This window comes from Leptopilina heterotoma, unplaced genomic scaffold (assembly GCF_015476425.1).
Source record: "Leptopilina heterotoma isolate Lh14 unplaced genomic scaffold, ASM1547642v1 Lhet_123, whole genome shotgun sequence".
Taxonomy (NCBI): domain Eukaryota; kingdom Metazoa; phylum Arthropoda; class Insecta; order Hymenoptera; family Figitidae; genus Leptopilina; species Leptopilina heterotoma.
The window spans coordinates 4,171,570-4,187,305 of NW_025110842.1; positions in this window are offsets into that span (position 1 = coordinate 4,171,570).

Consider the following 15,736-nt stretch of genomic DNA (forward strand, 5'->3'; position numbering starts at 1 on the left):
AGAAATTAAATTATTTTCAAAATTTTTGAAAAATTTTCAAGATTTAAGTTATTTTTATAAATAGGTTCCGAAATTCTTCTCAAGAAGTCAATTATTTTCCAAAGTTTTAATAAAATTCGTGTCAAAATTTCAATTATTTTATGCATAATTAAAAAATTATTGTCAATAGTTCAATTATTTATAAAAAATTAAAAATTTTAATAAAATTCGTTGAAAAAATTTAATTATTTTTATAACTAATGAAACTTATCACAGTCTTTCAATTATTTGTAATACAATTATAAATGAATTTCTAAAAACAAAATCAATTATCCTTGAAAATTTTATTAAAATTCTTCAAAAGAATAATTGAATTATTTAAAAAAAATTTGCTTTAAATTTTATTTAGCAGAATTTAATCATTATTTTCAATACATCTTTAATTAAATTTTATTATTTTCCAAAGTAATAAAATTGTTTGCAGAAATTTAATTATTTTTAAACAAAAAAAAAAAATTTTTTTTAAATTCTGGTCAAAATTTCAATTATCTTTATAATTAAAAAAAGTTTTCTCTGAAATTCAATTATTTTAAAAATTTTAATAAAATTCTTAACAAGAATTCAATTATTTTCATAAATAATCAATTTTTTCAAAGAAATTCAATTATTTTTAAAAATTTCTTTAAAATTCTTTCTAAAAAATCAATTATTTTAATTATCTGAATAATAAAATAGTTCTCAGGAATTCAATTATTTTAAAAAATTTTAATAAAATACTTCAAAAGTTTCCAATTATTTTCAAAAAATTCTATTGAAATTCTTCAATTCAATAAATTTCTATAAAAATTTAATATTAAATTCCTTAAAAGAAATTAATTATTTTGAAAAGTTGTTAATAAAATTCTTCATAAAAATTGAATTTTAAGAAATATTTAAATATCCACTAAATTATTTAGTTTTGTATTTAAATAATTGAATTCTCGTAGAATTTTCTAATAAAAATTTATTTCAAAATGAATTTCGGTTAAAATTATTTTGGATAATAATTTTAATATTAAAAGCATTAAAGTATTAGAATTTTACTAGTAGTTTAAACGTTCCAATTTCGTTTATTCAATATCAAATAAGCTCAGAAATTCAATGAAAAAGACCTGTAATAAAATACTAGTACTAGTATTCTTATTGTCAGTACTAGTATTTTTACTATTAGTGCTACTGTATTAACAGTGGTACTAGACAATTACTAGTATTTTAGGTGAATTTTGGAGCTTATCATTACGAAAATAGTCAAATTCAATTACCTACACTACTAGTAATTTTCTAGTACCACTGGTAATACAGTTGAACTACTAGTAAAGCTAGTGACTGCTCTAGCACTAGTTTCGTTTTCTAAAGAAAAAAAAATTTGAACGTATAAACTGCGTGTAATTTTGTAGCACTACTGGTAAAACACTAGAAGTACTAGTAGAATGACTAGTACTTCCGGTAAGAATACTCGAAATACTAGTTTCTTACACTGTTTTTAGGTGATTTTTGAGTTTATTAGTACACATACATACCAAATACGATGGCAGGCACTACTAGTAATTTTTTAGTATTGCTGGTAATTTACTAGAACTACTAGTGAAAATACTAGTAGTGATGATGAGAATAGTAGTACTACTAGTTTACTACAGGACTTTGTAGGTAAATTTCTGAGCTTATAATTACGAAAATAATCAAAATCGATGGTTTTAACTAGTTGTAACTTTCTAGTGACACTAGTAAGTTGTACACTAGTTCTATTATTAATATAATAGTATTTATAGTAGTAATACTAGTACTGCCGGTAAGAATCCTACTAATAGTAGTAGTAGTACTAGTATTAGTAGTAGCACTAATACTAACAGTACGAATACTAGTACAACTAATACTACTAATACAACTAGTACTACAAGTAATATTATTATTAGAACTAATAGTACTAATACTACTACTAGTATTAATACAACTAATAGTACTAATACTACTAATAGTACTAATACAACAACTACTAGTAGTAGTACTACTACTAGTTGTATTAGTAGTACTACTACTAGTTGTATTAGTAGTACTAATACAACTAGTAATACTACCAGTACTACTAGTAATACTAGTACTTCTACTAATATTACTACTACTACTAATATTACTAGTACTACTAGTACTACTAATATTACTAGCAGTACTAGTATAACTAGTAGTATTACTACTAGTTATACTACTAGTATTACTACTAGTTATACTACTAGTATTACTACTAGTTATACTACTAGTATTACTACTAGTTATACTACTAGTATTACTACTAGTTATACTACTAGTATTACTACTAGTTATACTACTAGTATTACTACTAGTTATACTACTAGTATTACTACTAGTTATACTAGTAATATTACTACTAGTAATACTAGTAATATTACTACTAGTAATACTAGTAATATTACTACTAGTAATACTAGTAATATTACTACTAGTAATATTACTACTAGTAATACTAGTAATATTACTAGTACTACTACTATCAATACTAGTAATACTGCTAGTAATGCTAGTACTACTATTAGTACTACTACTACTACTACTACTACTACTAGTAATACTACTAGTAATACTAGTACTAATACAACTAATAACACTAGTAGTAGCACCAGTAGTAGTACTAATACAACTTGTGCTACTAGTAGTATATCTAATTTCTGAGCTTATTGGTGTAAACAAATCCAAATTATTTGTGAATGCTAATTGACTTTGTAAGTTTCCATTAAAAGAAGAAAGAGAAATAAACAGAGATAGACAAATTAATTTATTTACAATATCAATTTTCATTATAAAGTATAAACTTCCAGTGAATAGTAAAATTATTTTTTGTTCTTTTCTAAACTTTTTCAATTATTCCCCTGCTTTTGAAAAATATTGATAATATTGCCTTTAATTAAAATTTTTTCTAATTAGTACACCATACTTTATCAGTATAATTAACATAATAACCCTGCTAGCAATGGATGAAGAACAAGAAAAAATCCAATATTATTCCCTTTGCAAAATGAGAATTCGTGGAATGATCTGTTCTGTAAAAATGCACACACTCTCTCTCTCTTTCTCTTTCTGAGTATAGTTGGGGATTCGATTCAAGAGGAAGCGCCACTTAAATTCATTTGATGTCGCGCATTTTATAAAAACCTCATGGACTCGAAGAAAATTACAGACTTCATAATATACATTACGTGGGGAACAAGTCATTCAAAATGCAACATTGTATATACAATATGAAATTGTCTCGAATCTTTTGTTTTCCTTTTTCTCTATTTTTTCTGTTTTCATTTTGATCGCAGAAACAAGTAATCATTGCGCGCCAAACAAATTACTATGTCTTACTGTTGCATTTCACTTTTGAGTCTTAATTTTTTAAACTTCTTTTCTTCTTCTTCTTCTGACAGAAATTTTCAGTTTTCTATTATTCTTTTGGTTTCTTTGCAACTTTGGGGTTTTTTGTAGCCTAAGAGCGTTCGTTTATTTCTTCTACTGATTTTTAATAAGTTTTTTTTTTAATATTTCTTTTACTTTTTGCATTTTTAAATGAATTTAATTATAAAAATTTAAAAAAAACTAGATTTTTAAAACATTTTAATAACTAAAATTCTTCTCCAATTAGTTAAATTTTTTTAATAATATATATTTAATTGATTATTAAAAATAATGGATTTATAGACGAATTTCAGGTAAAAACACTGAAACAAAATTGAATTTTAAAGAAAAATTTCAAATAATTGCAGAAATTCAATTATTTTCAAAAACTATTCTCAATTTAATGATTTTTAATATCTTTGCATAAAAATTTCCAAAAGAATTCAATTATTTATAATAAAGCTCATCCCATAATTTGAATTATTTTTAATAGAATTTTAATGGAATCTCACGAAAAATGTAATTATTCTTAAAATTTTTATTAAAATTCACCAAAGAAATTCAATTTTATTTTATTAACTTTTACTACAATTTATTTATATACAATATAAGTATTATTTTTAATACATTTTTTATTCAATTTTTTTTCAAAATATATTAAATAAAAATTCTTCGTAGAAATTTTAATAATTTCAAAAACTTGTCAAAATTCAATTATTTTCAGTCTTACTAGTTCAAAAAAAATTTTACAAAAGAAATTAATTATTTGAAAAGAAATTTTAATAAAATTCCTATCAAGAATTAATTTATTTTTAAAAGTAACAAAATTCTTTGAAGAAATTCAATTTTAAAAATTTACAAAAATTTCTCGTTAAAATTTCAATTATTTTCAAAAACTTTAATAAAATTCTTATCCAAATTTCAATTATATTCAAAATTTTTAATTAAATTCGTGTCAAAATTTCAATTATATTTTAATAAATAATAAAACTTTTTTCAAATTTCAATTATTTTCATAAATAAGAAAATTCTTTTCTAAAATTCAAATAATTTCCAAAAGCTTTGATAAAATTCTTGTCAAAATTTCAATTATTTTCAAAATTTTTAATAAAATTCGTGGCTTTTAATTATTTTCATAAATAATAAAATTCTTGTCAAAATTTCAATTATTTTCAAAATTTTTAATAAAATTCGTGGCTTTTAATTATTTTCATAAATAATAAAATTCTTGTCAAAATTTCAATTATTTTTAAAAATTTTAATAAAATTCTTGTCTGATTTTCATCAATACAATTTTCATCAAATTTATCGAAAAATAAAATTATTCTTAAAATGTTTATTAAAATTTGTCAAGAGAATTAAATTATTTAAAAATTTATTGATAAAATTCTTTATGAAAATTCAATTTTAAGAAACATTAAATTATTTAATAAAATATTTATTTTTGTATTTAAATAATCGTATAGAATTTTCTAATAAATATTGATTCAAAAATGAATTTCAGTTAAAATATTATTAATTATATAATTATAATTGAATATTGAAAGCATTATATAGTGGATTTTTAGAAATAATGGAATTCTTAAAAGGTTTCAAATTAAAATCTTTGAAAATTTGATCTTTTTATACTTTTACTTATAAGAATTCTATAGAATTAATGTTTCTCAATAAGTTTGATGGAATTTTTTTTAATTATATAAAGTTTTTCATTTCTAACATATTTAATTGAAGAATGTCAGAATAATCGAAATTTCGTAAAATTAAATTGCGTAAATTAAAGAAATTGAAAATTCTCAAAGAATTTTTTTTAAATTAATATTTAAAAACTTTTCAAATACCTGGAAAAATTTCGTTTCTTAATCTGAAAAAGTAAGGGAATTTGAAAAGAGAAAAATCGTGACAATATTTTTCTTTTTTTAAAAATTTTTTTACTTTTTTCAAATAGCAAAGCAATTTTTAGTTTTTATTATTTTTTTGTGTTTTTGCTACTTTAGGGTTTTTTTTTAAACTAAGAGGGTTCGTTTATTTCTTCTACTGATTTTTAATAAGTTTTTTTAAAAAATATTTCCTTACCTTTTGCAAATAGCAACACAAAGTTAATTTTTTAAGGTTTGTTTATTTCTTCTATTGATTTTTAATAAGTTTTTTTAAAATGTTTTTTAATTTTTCAAATAGCAAACACAAAGTAATTTTCAAAGAAATTTTCAGTTTCTATTTTTTGTTTCTCTGATACTTTAGGGTTTTTTCTAAAAAACTAAAAGGGTTAATTTATTTCTTCTACTAATTTTTAATAAGTTTTTAAAATTTTTGTTAATTGTTGGTAAATATCAAAGCAAAGTAAAAGCAATTTTCAGTTTGTATTTTTTTTTTTGTTTCTTGACTAAGAGTTTTTTTTAAGGGTTTTTTCCTAACGGGGTTCGTTTATTTCTTCTACTGCTTTTTAATAAGTTTTTTTAATTGTTGGCAAATAGTAAAGCAAAGCAATTTTCAGTTTGTATTTTTTTTTTTGTTTCTTGACTAAGAGTTTTTTTTTAATGGTTTTTGACTAAGAGGGTTACATTATTTCTTCTACTGATTTTTAATAAGTTTTTGAAAAGTATTTCTTTACTTTTTGCAAGTAGCGTCAAAATCTTATTTTTTATAACCCAAAGTTTTTATTAAAAGAGATTTTTTATTCATAGATATTTTTATGGATAGAGATTCTTTACAGATGCATATTTTTATGGATAGAGATTTTGTACTGATAGATATTTTTATGGATAGATATTTTTATTAATAGATATTTTTATGAATAGAGATTTTGTACTCACAAATATTTTTATTAATAGGGATTTTTTATTGATAGATATTTTTTTTATTGAAAGGGATTTCTTTTGACAGAGGACAAGGAGAATATGAGTCAATTATTTAGACAATAATTTTTTTCCTAACATGTAAAACAAGGAGAGGAGTATTTTAGGGAGGAAATATTGAGAACCCTTTTTTTCCGAAGGGCTATAATGAATTAACGAATTGCCCACTTGACTCGATCAGTCGACTAATCGATCACCTTTGACTTTGGAATTCTACTGGCGGCGGTGGCGGTGTGGCGCGGTTAAATTTGTCACATAGAACGACGGCCGGTACTAAATCTGGTTAAACACAGCCTTTTGTTCAATGAAAGCCGCACTAGGAGAATTTTCAGTCCTCCATGCACGAGCATCACCCTCTAAAATCAATACAGGCGAGCAATATTCCCTCATCCCTTCCCCCCCTCAAAGTTCCCGTTCACCGCCACGCGGTTATTTGTGCGGTAGGCTGAGTAATAGAAACTCATCATCATAGTTCATCCTTGTAATGAATACAATTACAACGGTTTATACAATTCATACAATTCATACAATTTATACAATGTAACAATAGTCCCTCTCTCTTCACCATGTGAAAATGAAGATTAATCAGCCTCTTGTCGATTTATTTATTCGTTCGATTTCACAATTGCCTTTTTTTTTAATAAATCAAGGTTGCTTGGTCTTGGATGAGTGTTTTGCAGCAGCGTCTTTATCAGTTAGGAAGAAACCTGTTACTGTTAGTGAACAGTTTTTGGGAGAGAAATATTGATAAATATCCTGAAAGGCTCATCTGAAGACTCATCTGAAGACTGGTCTCTAAAAATTTGTCTTTCTTTTTTTAAACCCCACTATTAATTAGAATATCGGATGATGATGAAAAATTGGTGTGTATTTTTTTTCCTTCTTGTCGTCGTTTTTTTTTTTTTTATTTTGCTTTCTCGTCTTTGGAGAACGATCTTCGTGGTCAGTGGCCAGGACGAAAAAGGAATGCGAATGACCGACAACAAAAGTTCCTTTTGCTCTCACCGATGGAGTCGACGACACGAGGAGGGAATCAGCTATTCAGCTCGAGTGAGTTTAATTACGCTTCCTTCAGCATCCGTCCAGGAATAAAGCACTTTACTGTCCATATTTTCACGGCTTGGCGACCACGTCCTTCGTTCAGTTCCAGCACTCGACGCGAAATTTTTCCTTCAACTTCCCTTCGTTCCTCCTCCTCCTCCACCTCCTCATCATCATCTTCTGTAAACCACCACAACCTCGTATACCGAAAGTCTAGTCTTGAATAGAGAACACAAGGGGGAAAAAAATGACTGCAGTACAGGTGAGGAGTTTAATTAATTTTCCAGAGTGAGATCCCGATCATCATCTAGATGATGTACAACGGACTCTTCTCAGAATTGTTCGACTATTTAAAATTTCCCACTACTTTTTTAAAGGTCAAAGTGTTTTCTTTCTTTTGCAGAGGGATGACAGCAGCTGACATGGAGAACTTTTGTATACTTGACTAACAGTAGAAAAAGTTGTTTTCGAAAAATAATATGACTGCTAGCACCACTCTAGTACTACTACTAATTTACTAGTACTACCAGTAAAGTTACTAGTACTACCAATAAGAATACAAGTGCTAATAATTTATTAAAGTGTTTTACAGGTAGATTTCTGAGCTTATTACAAATAAAAAAATGAACTCCGGTACTACAAATAGAATTCAAGTAGTACTTGCAACATTCTAGGACTTCTAGTAATACACTAGCACTACTAGTAGAATTACTAGTGCTGCCAGTAAGAATATCAGAACTACTAGTTTGTTACAAGGCTTTTAAGGTGAATTTCTGAGCTTAATACTAAAAACAAAATCAAGTCTGCATTTTTACACTACTAGTAATTTTCTAGTAGTTCAGGTAAAATACTACCTTTACTAGTGAAAATATTACAGATCAAAGCAAATCTATTTTGAATCGTAGTTTTTCAAATTTAAAGACAAACCCCACTAGTAATATACTATTACATCTAGTATTACACTATTACTAGTAGTAATAGTATATTACTACTAGTAATAGTATATTACTAGTAGTAATAGTATATTACTAGTAGTAATAGTATATTACAAGTAGTAATAGTATATTACTAGTAGTAATAGTATATTACTAGTAGTAATAGTATATTACTAGTAGTAATAGTATATTACTAGTAGTAATAGTATATTACTAGTAGTAATAGTATATTACTAGTAGTAATAGTATATTACTAGTAGTAATAGTATATTACTAGTAGTAATAGTATTTACTAGTAGTAATAGTATATTACTAGTAGTAATATACTAGTACATCTAGTATGACACTATTACTACTAGTAATATACTAGTACATCTAGTATTACACCACTACTAGTAATATACTAGTACATCTAGTATTACACCACTACTAGTAATATACTAGTACATCTAGTATTACACTACTACTAATAATGCACTAGTACATCTAGTATTACACTATTACTACTAGTAATATACTAGTACATCCAGTATTAACCTATTACTACTAGTAATATACTAGCACATCTAGTATTAACCTATTACTACTAGTAATATACTAGTACATCTAGTAATACACTATTACTACTAGTAGAAATATTAGTACTGCTGTTAAGAATACTAGCACTACAAGACTTATTACAAATTATTTTTGAACTCTGGTAATGAAGTACAAATTAAACCAAATTCAGACTTGTAATACTTTTAAGATTCTAGTACTTCTAGTAATACACTGGAACTACTAGTAGAATTACTAGTTCTGCCAGTAAGAATATCGGAACTACTAGTTTGTTACAAGGCTTTTTAGGTGCATTTCTGAGCTTATTGCAAATCAAACGAAATTGATTTTGAATTCCGGTACTACGAGTAGAGTTACAATAGTACCTGTAAGATTTAAGTACTTATAGTAATTCACTAGCACTACTAGTAGAATTACTAGTGCTGCCAGTAAGAATACCAACCCTACTAGTCTGTTACAGGGCTTTTTAGGTGAATTTCTAAGCTTATTAACAAAGCCAAAAGCGACTACTCACAATAACAAGTACTAGTAATTAACTAGTAATTTTCTAGCATTACTAGTAATATACTAGCAGTACTAATGAAAATAAAATTACTGACAGTAATAATACTAATAATACTACTTTGTTAAAAGGCTTTTTTGGTAAATTTCTGAGCTAAAAACTACAATAAAATAAGAATTCAACTATTTACTAGTACTTTTGTTGAGAATACTAGTACTAATAGTTTGCTACAAAGTTTCTTAGGTGGATTTCTGAGTTAAATACTAAAAAAAATATAAAATCAGAATTTTAAACGACTAGTAATATTCTAGTACATCTTGTAATACACTATTACTACTAGTAGAAATAGTAGTTTTGCTGGTAAGAATACTAGCCCTACTTGATTATAACAAAAGCTTTCTAGATGAATTTCTCAGCTCATTACAAACCGAACTATTATAATTTTGAATTATAGTACTACGAATAAAATTCTAGTACTACTTACAAGATTCTAGTACTTCTAGTTGCATACCACCACTAGTTTGTTACAGGATTTTTAATGTAATTTCTAAGCTTATTGTTACAAACAAAAAGAAATGTGATTTAAACCACTACCAAGAATTTTCTAGAACTACAGGTAATTTACTAGCACTAGTAGGAATACTAGAATAACTAGTACTACTAGTAGTACTTCGGTTAGAAAACTAGTAGTACTATTTTTATACATGGCTTTTCAGGTGAATTTATGAACATATTACAAATCAAAATAAATTAATTTTGAACTCCGTTACTACGAATAAAATTCCTGTAGTACTTGTAAAATTCTAGTATTTCTAGTAATGCACTACTAATACTAATACTAATACTACTAGTAATGCTCTACTAGTACAATTACTAGTGCCAAATGCGATTGCAGGCACTGCAATTACTTCCAGTAATTTTCCAGTTCCACTAGTAACACACCAGCTCTATTTGGAGAAATACAAGTAATGCCGTTAAGAATACTAGTACTACTAGTTTGTTACAGGACTTTTTGGTTGAATTTCTAAGTTTACTACAAACCAAAGTAGTAAATTTGTAGTAATTCGAAGATAAGCACTACTAGTAATATTCTAATACTTCTAGTATTACAATATCACTACTAGTAGAATACTAGTGAGAATACTAGTACTACTAGTTATTTACTCCATTTTTCAGGTAATTTCTTAGCTTTCTACTATAAAAAAATCGATTTTGAATACAAAATTATTAATAATTTTGAAGAATAACTGGTAATACAGTAGGACTACTAGTATAATTACTAGTGCTACCGGTAAGAATGCTTGAACTTCTAGTTGGATACAAGTTTTTTCAGGTGAATTTCTGAGCTTATTACAAATTTTGAACTCCGGTACTACGAATAGAATTCCAGTAGTACTTGTAATGTTCTAGCACTTCTAGTAACACACTAGCACAACTAGTAAAATTACTAGTGCTTCCAGTAAGAATACCAGAACCACTAGTTTATTTCAGAGCTTTTTAGGTGAATTTCTGAGCGTATTAACAAAATCAAAAGCGACTACTCACAATAACAGTAATTTTCCAGTATTACTCGTTATTTACTAGTATTACTAGTTGAAATGTTTACAGCTAGTGAAAATTCTACTACTACTAGTCTTGTATGGGTTTTTATGTGAATTTCTAAGCATATTACTAGTTATATTCTGGCATTACGAATATAAACATACTGTGAGTAAGAATAGTAGTACTAGTACTAGTACTACTATTAGTTTACAAACCTTTTTTCCGGTATTTCCGAGCTTATTACAGACCAAAATTAATAACGAATCATAGTTTTACGCAATTGGAGACTAAGGGTACTAGTACTATTCTAGTAGTTCTAGTAATACACCAGCACTACTAGTAAAATTACTAGTTCTGCCAGTAAGAATACCAGAACTACTAGACTACTACAGAACTTTCTAGGTGTATTTCTCAGCTTACTATTATTGTAAATAAAATAATATAAAAATTCGATAAATTCGCAATTAAATCGAACTTATCAAAATTTTAAATTAAAAAGCCAAATGGAGTAGTACAAAAGGAAGGAAGAATATCTATATTATAGTAGTTAACGCGTAGAAATTTGTGTCATCATGAAATGATTCTTGAATGGAAATTCCACTTGTACCTCTCTTGAGGGTAACGTCCTCGACAATTAAAATCAGTTTAAGTAACACAATCTACTTTCAAGGACAAACGGGAACCGTTCCGTCAACTTCTTTTTAAAGCGAGCGAGCCGTGTGATTGGATCGATATAGTTGCTGTATATATACATAGACCTCATGCAGTGCCAAGTATAATGGCTTAATTCACCAAATGTATGGAATGGATGTACACCTTAACATTACAAGACAAGTGCTTATCGCATATTTATTATACAACGATGAAAGGTCTAATAAAATGAGTAATGTCCTCGAGCATGCTGATTTCGCAAATAATAACGTTTTGTCCATTTGCTTCTCTCTCTCTCACTCCTTCTTTTTTTATTCTTCTTTTCTTTTATTCTCTCTCTCTCTCTCTCTTTGGTTTTTTAATTCAAAATCGTTGTCTTGCATAAAAATACAACTAGTAATACACTAGCACTACTAGTAGAAATACAAGTGGCACTAGTAATTTTCTAGCACTACTAATAATATACTAATATTACTAGAAAAAACAAGTACATCTGGTAAGAATACTAGTACTACTAGTTTGTTTCAGGGATTTTTCGGAGAATGTTTTATGTAAATCTTAAAAACAAGGAATTCGCATATTTACATCATTAGTAATTTGTTAGTATCACTGGCAATACACTAGTACTACTAGTGGAAATACAAGAAGTACTGATAATATTACTACTACTACTAGTTTTATATAGGGATTTTTAGGTGAATTTCTAAACTTATTGATATTAAAGAAAGACAAACTAGATCCTAGACACTAGGAGTATAATTTTCTAGTACTACTGGTAAATTCATTAGTTTTACTAGTGGAAATAATAGTGCTCCTGGTAAGAATACTAGAATTACTATTTTGTTATAAAAAACGAAATTAGAACGTTGAAACTATACTAGAGATTTTAATATTAGTATTTAGTATTTCCAGTACCACTTGTGATATACTAGTATTATTAGTAGAAATATTAGTACTATTAGTATAAATACTAGTAATACTAGATTGTTACCGGGCTGTTTAGGTGAATTTCTGAGCTTATTACAAAATCAAACGAAATTAATTTTGTATTTACAAACTACAAGTAATTTTCTGGTACCACTGGTAATACACCAGTACTACTAGTAAATATATTAGGACTGTCGGTAAGAATACTAGTAGTGCTGGTTTGTTTTTACCAATGTACTAGTGTAGGATATAAAAGTAATAGTAGTAACAGTAGTATTAGTACTAGTGGTGGTGGTAGTAGTAAAAGTAGTAGTAGTAATTTATAGTGATCTAGTTGATATAAATATATATATATATATATATATATAATATACACGAGTGTGTACACGGTTAATGTATACATTTATTTATACATCTTGAGATCAGGATTCGCGACAATGTTTGTAATTTATGTCGTCGATGTAAGTTGCGGACGATGACGAAGCGCTTGGCAATCCGTTTGTCTCCTCTCGCGAATAATTCCCCGACAGATGCGCTCCTCAGTAGCCGCATTGCATTTACTACTTTGAGCAATGTAATCGCCGATGCGGCAACCGCTAACCAACAGCAATGCGATCTCTGCTATCAGGCACGGATTTTCTTTAAATCCAAGTTTTTGGAATTTTTCTCTTCATCACTTCTTACAGTCACTACTACAACTACTTTTACTACTATTATTACTATTCCTACTGTAATACTATTCCACACTGTTACTACTATTATTACTATTGTTACTACTATTATTAATTTTTTACTACTACTGTTACTGCTATCACTACTGGTAACTACTATTACTATTGTTACTACTATTACTACTATTACTATTGTTACTACTATTACTAGTTTTTTTACTACTATTGCTACAATCACTACTGGTAACTACTATTACTACTATTACTAGTTTTTTTACTACTATTACTAGTTTTCTACTACTATTACTAGTTTTTACTACTGTTACTACTATCACTACTGGTAATTACTATTACTATTACTACAATTACTATTGTTACTACTATTACTAATTTTTACAACTGTTACTGCTATCACTACTGGTAACTACTATTACTATTGTTACTATACTATTACTAGTTTTTACTACTATTGCTACTATCACTACTGGTAACTACTATTACTAGTTTTTACTACTGTTACTACTATTACTATTGTTACTAATATTACTAAATTTTTTAATACTGTTACTGCTATTACTACTGTTACTACTATTACTACTATTACTATTGTTACTACTGCTAGTTTTTTTTACTACTATTGCTACTATCACTACTGGTTACAACTATTATTACTATTACTAGTTTTTACTACTGTTACTACTATTACTATTGTTACTACTATTACTAAATTTTTTAATACTGTTACTGCTATTACTACTATTACTATTGTTACTACTACTAGTTTTTGATTACTATTGCTACTATCACTACTGGTTACTACTATTATTACTATTACTAGTTTTTTTTACTACTATTACTAGTTTTCACTACTGTTACTAGTTTTCACTACTGTTACTACTATCACTACTGGTAACTACTATTACTACTATTACTATTGTTACTGCTATTACTAACTTTTTTTACTACTGTTACTGCTATCACTACTGGTAACTACTATTACTATTATTACTACTATTACTCGTTTTTTACTACTGGCAATTGCTATTACTACTGTTACTACTTTTTTACTACTGTTACTACTATCACTACTTATGTTACTAGTAACTTTTATAACTATTATTACTAATCACTACTTTTACTACTATCATTGTTATTATTAACTAGTATTAGTACATGAGACGATTGCCACTACTAGTAACTTGTATTACTTCTAAATTTACTACAAATATAATAGTATTTAATAGATAATAGTATTTAATAGTAACGTCTGTCACTCCTATTATTACTACTAATACTATTAGCATTGATAGTAAGTACTATCAATATTAGTAGTAGTAATAGTAGAAGTAATAGAAGTTACTAGTAATATTAATGGTAATAGTAAGTACTATCAATAATAGTATTAATAGTAGAAGTAATAGTATTTTTTATTTATTTTTGTAGCAATAGTAGTTACTATTAATATTCGTAGTAATAGTGAAAAGAATAGAAGTTACTAGTAATATTAATAGTAATAGTAGAAGTATACTAATTACAAGTGATAGTAGTAAGAGTAAAAGTAATATAACTTACTAGTTGTGTTAGTAGTAGTTACGAGTACTAGTAGTAATACTAGTAGTTGCAGTAGTTACCAGTAGTGATAGTAATTAGTAGTAGTACTGGTAGCTACTGCAACTACTACTATTACTTCTAGTAAATACTATTATAGTCGCTACTACTGGTACTACTAGTAACAATTATTACTACTAGTAACTATTATTACTACTAGTAACTATTATTACTATCAGTAACTATTATTACTACTAATAACTAATACTGCTACTGCTACTGTAAATAAGTCACTACTGGTGACTACTATTACAACTGTAGTTAATACTAGAAACAACTATTAGAGTTACTGCTACTATTACAACCACTAGTAATAGTAAAAATAAATACTAGTACTGCTTTTTTCTAAAAAAAACCATCAGAAATCTGCTTGTAAATATACACATAGCGTGATAGAGTAGCGTGCAAGACGGACAAGGTTAGCAGTTTGCATTCTATAAAGTTGTATACTTCTTTTGTTAATGTCTCCTCTTGACAATCATCAACATGTGCTTAACTCATGAGTGCAATTTTCTTCTTAGAGAAGATCTTTATTTCCCATCAGGGAAAATTGCTGTTGTGATTCCCCCCGAGCAATTTTTTAACTTCTATTGTCCCTGCATTATAAGAATGAAATCCGGAACACATATAGTTTTCCATGTTCTTTTCCTTCTTTTTTTTCTTCGAGTTCATGAACTCTGTATGTGGTAGAAAAGAAGGAGGAGGAGGAGGAGGAATATTTCTTAAAAAAGAGCCAACTGGAGTTGAGCCAGGAATTTTAGTTGAAAATCGATCCGAGTCTGACTCCGTGGTTTTCTATTTTGAATTGTAAATTATAAATAAATTGATAAATTGATAAATTTTATTATTTTTAAAAATTTTAATTTCATGTTTGAAAGTGATATTTTAAAATTCAGTAGAGACAGGGAATTTAAAAATATTACTATATTTAACTCGTCGAGTGTCGTCTTTACAGCTTTATTAGCATTATCATCATACTCATCGTCTTCATTTAGTATCATTACTAATTTAGTATCACTACTATATTAACTATAAAGTAGT